The 6,461-nt window shown below is 43.8% G+C and overlaps 1 pseudogene; it reads right to left on the reverse strand.

Annotated features, from left to right (window-relative positions):
• Positions 1 to 5,794: 5,794 nt before the first annotated feature.
• Positions 5,795 to 6,322, reverse strand: LOC116094326 (annotated as a pseudogene).
• Between the last annotated feature and the right edge of the window lie 139 nt (positions 6,323 to 6,461).

Here is a 6,461-nt window from a genome sequence, read left to right on the forward strand (position 1 = left end):
CATGCTCTACCCTATCCCCAGCGGAAGCCATCCCCCACTCTTCCTGCCCCCAGCGGAAGCCATGCCCCACTCTTCCCTTTCATTCTGGTTGTTAGTGTTCTGAAGTTAACTTCCCCACAGCCCCTGCCACTGAAACCCCACCCCACGACCTTCAGAAAGCTTCTTAACTCTACCTTATCATGCAGTATTTCCCAGGTCCTGGTGCCCAGTGTATGCTCCACATGCAGACCCCTCTCTGACATCAAAATTCTGGTTTTATAGCTCTCTGGCCTGTGCGATCATGAAGATAGCCAGTCCTCAAGCTTAAGTGACCAACCTCGTTTTAATACAAAATGGCAATAGCATTGATTTCTCTCAGAATTGCTGGGATTAGAAGCAAGTCAACTGAACAACTGAGCGTATAAGAGCTTATAAAAGCAGTTGTTAGAGTTGTACCAGAATTAAGACAGTAAGGCATACTCCAGATCTAGTAACTCCTACATGCTGTGTTTGTTCGATGGTGACAACGTCAAAATCCTAATATAATCAGGAGAACGGGGATTTTGGGGGTAACATTATGAATTACAGGTAGGACAAAGCAGGATGATCAGTAACTCCTTTGTTCATGAAAGTAAAATTAATCATGTAATTCTTGTCTGTGAGTGCACATGAACGCATGTATATGCGAGGGCACTTTTCATATATGTACATGTGGACCAGAGTTCAATATCAGGTGTCTTCCTTTTTATTCTTCCATCTTACTGTGGGAGACAGTAGATGCTGAACCTCACTGTTTTGTCTAGAATGACTGGCCAGCGAGCTCCTCAAAGCCACTTCTATCTCTCTAGTTCTGGAGGTCAGATGTGTATGAACAAACCCAGTCCAGCTTGTTTTGGGATGCTGAGGACCTAAACTTATGCTTGCCTAGCAAACTCTTTAAAAAGATGATTACTCCTTTAACTCTTAAAGTGGTACATTCCATTTTCAATTTATCTTTGCAACTAAACATCAATTTGACCTGAATTATCTGAAGATATTTGTCTACGTGACCTAAGTTCACTAGATAGTTACAGGCAGAGACCCAATAGTTCCAAACACCCTTATTTTTATAAATTTAATAAACTTAAATCCTGTATTCTGTCTACATAAAGATATGTGAAGCAGATAGATATTATACCTCAGGCTTCCTGGCTAGCGGTCATATTACAGAGATCATAGTTCATAAAAATTACACCCTACAGATCTGGAAGGAAGTGTGGAGACTCTGGTTGAACCTCGTCATTTTATAGGTCTTAGGAGGCAAAGCCACCTGTCTACAGCCATTGAGTAAATGACCAATCGTGGCACCAGAAGGAGTCCTCCCCTCCCTCACTGGTTGCCAGCCAAGCCAGTGGGAGTTCAGGTATTTGTACTTTGACTTACAAACATGCTTTCCACTGAAGCTTCCAGTATGATGACAGGTTTCAATTCAAAACCACTTCTTCTTTTTTTTTTTTTTCAAAAAAAAAAAAATGCAGGCTCAGGAATTGAGAAGCCTGACTTGCCTGACTCTGCTCTCAGGTTGGGTACCAGAATGGTACCGCATCCCCTGGTCTTCATTTGTAGAAAGTAGAGCATGCTGCTTCTATGCTACCAGCTTAAGGGCTTTGGGAGCAACTGAAGCTTTTCAAGAGAGACCACATGTGGGCTAGGTCAGGGCTTTATGGTCACGAGGTCTTGACCCTAGGCTCTGTCACCTATTATTTTATGTAAATTTGGTCAGTGCAGGTTCTAAATGAGAATGGAGGCTGCCTTATTAAATCTGCTGGAAGGTTGGTAAAGTTGTATAAAGTGCACGTTACAAAGCAGACTCTCACAATTGATGGTAGCTATTATCAAGTCATTAAAATGGTAGATAGATGTTTGCACTATTGTCTGTTGCATTAGGCATGCATATGGCCCCATTCCAATAGATGCTGCCTCAGCTGACTAGATTGCACTTCCTGTAATTTTTTTGTCTGTCATCAAGAAATACACCCAGGTCAGTACTAGCGACACTGTGCATGCTGACCTGGACTGAATGCTTTCAGAAGACTGCCATCTTTACTCTCAGGGGTTTTCTTTCCCTTGCATTGTTGATGATTGGTGCATATGCTCTAGGAAGTGCTTTACCACTGGGATGCGTTCCAGCCCTTAGTTCTACGTTCATTGGTGATTTTTTGTCAGAATTGTTAACTATATAAATTTAATAAAGAAAAAATAAATGGCTGCTTTGAAAATTTGCTCTGAATTTATTTGTCTCCCCGCACCCTCCCCATGATGAACACCTCCACTTAATCAAATTAACAAATCTAATAAACACTTCGTACAGAAGCCATGGGTGGGAATCACAGACCCAGCGAGGCTCTGTGCCTCTAAATGGCTGCGGCCAGCTTGCTCTCTTCATATATAATGTGTACATATGTATACAACTCAAAGAGCCATGCCAAAGTCACCCGGAAGACCTTGGTTGCAAGTGTGCACAACAATTGTATAGCTCTTTCAACTTCAGTTTTTCTTCCTCTACCCACGAGGAAGAAGAGGGATTCAAGAACTAAGCCTGCGCACAGTAGCACATGCGAACGACTAAGTCCTTCATTAGGAAGTGGACCCGCAGGGTGGGAGTGAGCAAAATAAATTGTATTGCCATAAAGCAATTAAGAGAAAATTAGGCAATCACAAGGTGATAAAAGCCTATTAGTTAAAGGGCCTGAAAAACACAGCGGGTTGTAAAAAATTAAATTCTCACACACAGAAAAAAAATGCAAATACATGCAATTGTCTCACCATGGCAAACAGTCAGATTACTGATTTGTGTGAAGAGTTAAAATAAAGTCCTGATAAGCCTTAAGAGGGGTTTCGTTCCTCATCCCTAATCAGATTTGAGAAATTCCACTTTTAAAAATTATCCATCTTCCCCCCCCAAATTTACAACAAGATTTATAGAACAATCCTATTCTTTCTTTAAACAAACAAAAGAACAAACCAGAAGAAGAAAAGGAGGAAGAGAAAGGAGAGGAGGAAGAAGGAGGAGGAAGAGAAGGAAGAGGAGGAGGGGGAGGAGGAGGAGGGAGAGGGGGAGGGGGAGGAAGTGGAAGGGGAAGGAGAAGGAGAAGGAGGAGAAGAAGAAGAAGAAGAAGAAAAAGAAGAAGAAGAAGAAGAAGAAGAAGAAGAAGAAGAAGAAGAAGAAGAAGAAGAAGAAGAAGAAGAAGAAGAAGAAGAAGAAGAAGATATTCTTTAAGATGAAATGCAGCAGTGTGTAACATGAAATGAATTTCATGTTGATTTCTTCTTTCTAATCCATTGGGGGCCACTCTAGCCTTAGAAACTGTAGACAACCAGAGGAATCCCATTTATAAGCTGCTGTTAGAAACTCAGTTCTGAGGCTGAGAGATGTTGGTTCAAGTTTACATTTGACTGGGTCTTAGTTAACAGGAGTGGAAGGGCTCCCATCAAGAGACCAGAGCAATCCTGCTTCTTTTCTAGATCTAAAGCACTCTTTCTCACTGTATATGCTTAGGTCAGGAAGGGCACTGTTGGGAGATGTGGCCTTGTTGGAGTAGGTGTGTCACTGTGGATGTGGGCTTTAAGACCCTCATCCTAGCTGCCTGGAAGTCAGTCTTCCACTAGCAGCCTTCAGATGAAGATGTAGAACTCTCAGTTCCTCCTGAACTATGCCTGCCTGGATGCTGCCATGTTCCTGCCTTGATGATAATGGACTGAACCTCTGAACCTGTAAGCCAGCCCCAATTAAATGTTGTCCTTTATAAGAGTTGCCTTGGTTATAGTGTCTGTTCACAGCAGTAAAACCCTAACTAAGACATTCCCTCTGACTACATTTCCCCCACCACCCTGTGTTACATTTGAAAACTAGTCTATAAAATGGACCAAAGTTTTGTTTTTGGTTTTTGTTTTGTTTTTTCCTGGAAGATGCAGATACTAAATACATTTTTGGCTGCATGGATCAAGGGATCTTTCTGTAACCCCTGAATCCTGCTATTGTAGAGTAAGAAGAGCCAAGAGCAAGTCTCCTCTTATGACTTGCCTGTGCCATTGAACCTCATTGGTTAAACTGGCCCAGCCTCAGGCTTGACCTGGTTTGCTGATGCCAGCATTGTGTTACCGTTCCTGGGGAGATTCGTGCCAGGCAAAACCATCCCACTCAACTCCAGCTTGGTGGACCAGGTAGTTTACTGGGCTTACAGAAGCCTGAGCAACTCTCAAGCAGCTGTGTAACCACAGCACACATCGTGACTGAGCCAACAACCGCAGCCAAGCTTCTTTCTATACATCCTATATTCCTAGCACCTCACAATGTCATATGCATATGTGGGAGCAGGAGACAGCGGTAGCTGAAATCTCAGATGAGGGTGTCCAGACTTTCCACCCCTCAAAACATCTCGTCCCATAATGGCCTGGCATGGTGGATCCCTGTGGCTCTGCGGCCAGCCTGTGACTGGAGGACAGTCCCATTGTACTTGGCCAGTTCAGTTTTCTTTTTTCAGAAAATATTATGGAGGCCTTAAAATAAACTTAACCAGTTGTCTTAGTCAGGGTTTCTATTCCCACACAACATCATGACCAAGAAGCAATTTGGGGAGGAAAGGGTTTATTTGGCTTATTTCCACATGGCTGTTCATCACCAAAGGAAGTCAGGACTGGAACTCAAGCAGGTCATGAAGCAGGAGCTGATGCAGAGGCCATGGAGGGATGTTCCTTACTGGCTTGCTTCCCCTGGCTTGCTCAGCCTGCTCTCTTATAGAACCCAAGACTACCAGCCCAGGGATGGTACCACCCACAATGGGCCCTGCCCCCTTGATCACTAATTGAGAAAATGCCCCACAGCTGGATCTCATGGAGGCATTTCCCCAACTGAAGCTCCCTTCTCTGTGATAACTCCAGCCTGTGTCAAGTTGACACACAACACCAGCCAGTACACCAATACTCCTAGGTGTCATAACATTGTCCGTCTTGAGACCATTGGCCAGTTTCCCTGCACAGTGTGTGTGTGTGTGTGTGTGTGTGTGTGTGTGTTTTCTAAGTTCTGGTCTGTAGTCATCCTCACTGAGCTCAGTTATGGTACTGCCATTGTACTACCAGCAACAGATTTACCAACTCCTTTCCTCCTCCTGCCCCTCCTGGTTTTAGGAGACAGAGTCTTTCTGTCTAACCCAAGCTGACCCCAAAGTTGCTATGCAACCTTCACTTTATGATCGTCTGCTTCAGCCTCCTGAGTGCTGGGACTATAGATGTATGTTTTTATCATATGTATTTCCTATTAAATTCCTATTGTAAAGGAACCATCATTGTCTCTTGCTCCAATTCAATAGCAAGCATCAACATAACGCACACTGTTGCTAAGGCAGATGACCTCACGGGTCCCTAGTCATCTCCTCTTGTTCACTAAGGCTGATCCCAACAGTAGCTAGGAATCTACTTTTCTGCACTTGATTAGTAAAGTAAAGAACTCTACCAGTTCTTAGAGTAAACTCATTTTCTTAGCACAGATTAGATGCCGCATTTATCATGTCTGAAATTTTATATATGTGCATGAATCTGTTTCTAGATTTTCATTTGTTTTATTTGTCTACTCCTCTATGAATACATCTCTACCATATTGCATCATTTCTCACCAGAAAAGTCCCCATTCAGGTTTCCTTCTAGGTCTTTTAGTAAAAAAATCAGTTTTCCTCATGTTTTGTTCTTTTTCATAACAGCATTATGTAACAACTTTTCAAGTCACTGATTTTTTTTTCTCCAACGTCTAAAGCCTTTTTATTAACAGTAAGATCTAGGTTTAGTTTTTGTAGCCTTGCCTGGCCCTTTGGCTGCTAGGATGATTGAACTTCCAGCCCTTGGAACCTACCTACAAAGGGTTTGCCGTGGCTGTGTGGGGTTTCTGAGGCATTGAAAAAAATGTCAATACACCTCTCAGCCCAGGAGCACAGTGCCTCGGACTCTGGGAGAGTCCAGGGCCAGCTGGTCAAAGGTGAGGATCTTACCCCAGCCTGAGGATGCGACTTTGGGCCTGGCTGCTCACCTGCAGTGCACACACCTTCAGCTTGGGCATTTCCAGAATCTGCACATCATCTGTGATTGTCCCCACCTGGAAACTTCATCTTTCAGATCATTCAGGCAGGGACAGAGCTGGCTGATTAGTGTGGCTCATAAATAACCTCTTCAGCACAACCTGATTAAAGATGGAGTTGGTCCATGTGGCCAGAAACCCGTACAGCTTGACTAGCAGCTGCAGGTAGCTGTCCTGGCTCTTGGGCTCCTTGCACCTAACCTTTCAGTCCTTGTTGTGGTGAATGCCAACACCCATGATGGTGCCTCCTGCTTACCCAGGTCCAGCCCAGCCTGCCCTGCCTTAGGAACTCACTTCTTGCTCTTGTCATCACACCCGTGCCTGGATTGGTGTGACCTGGTGTGATGCTCATCTACTGCTTGGTTTTACTGCAGTG

Source organism: Mastomys coucha, unplaced genomic scaffold (genome assembly GCF_008632895.1).
Source record: "Mastomys coucha isolate ucsf_1 unplaced genomic scaffold, UCSF_Mcou_1 pScaffold16, whole genome shotgun sequence".
NCBI classification, from domain to species: Eukaryota; Metazoa; Chordata; class Mammalia; order Rodentia; family Muridae; genus Mastomys; species Mastomys coucha.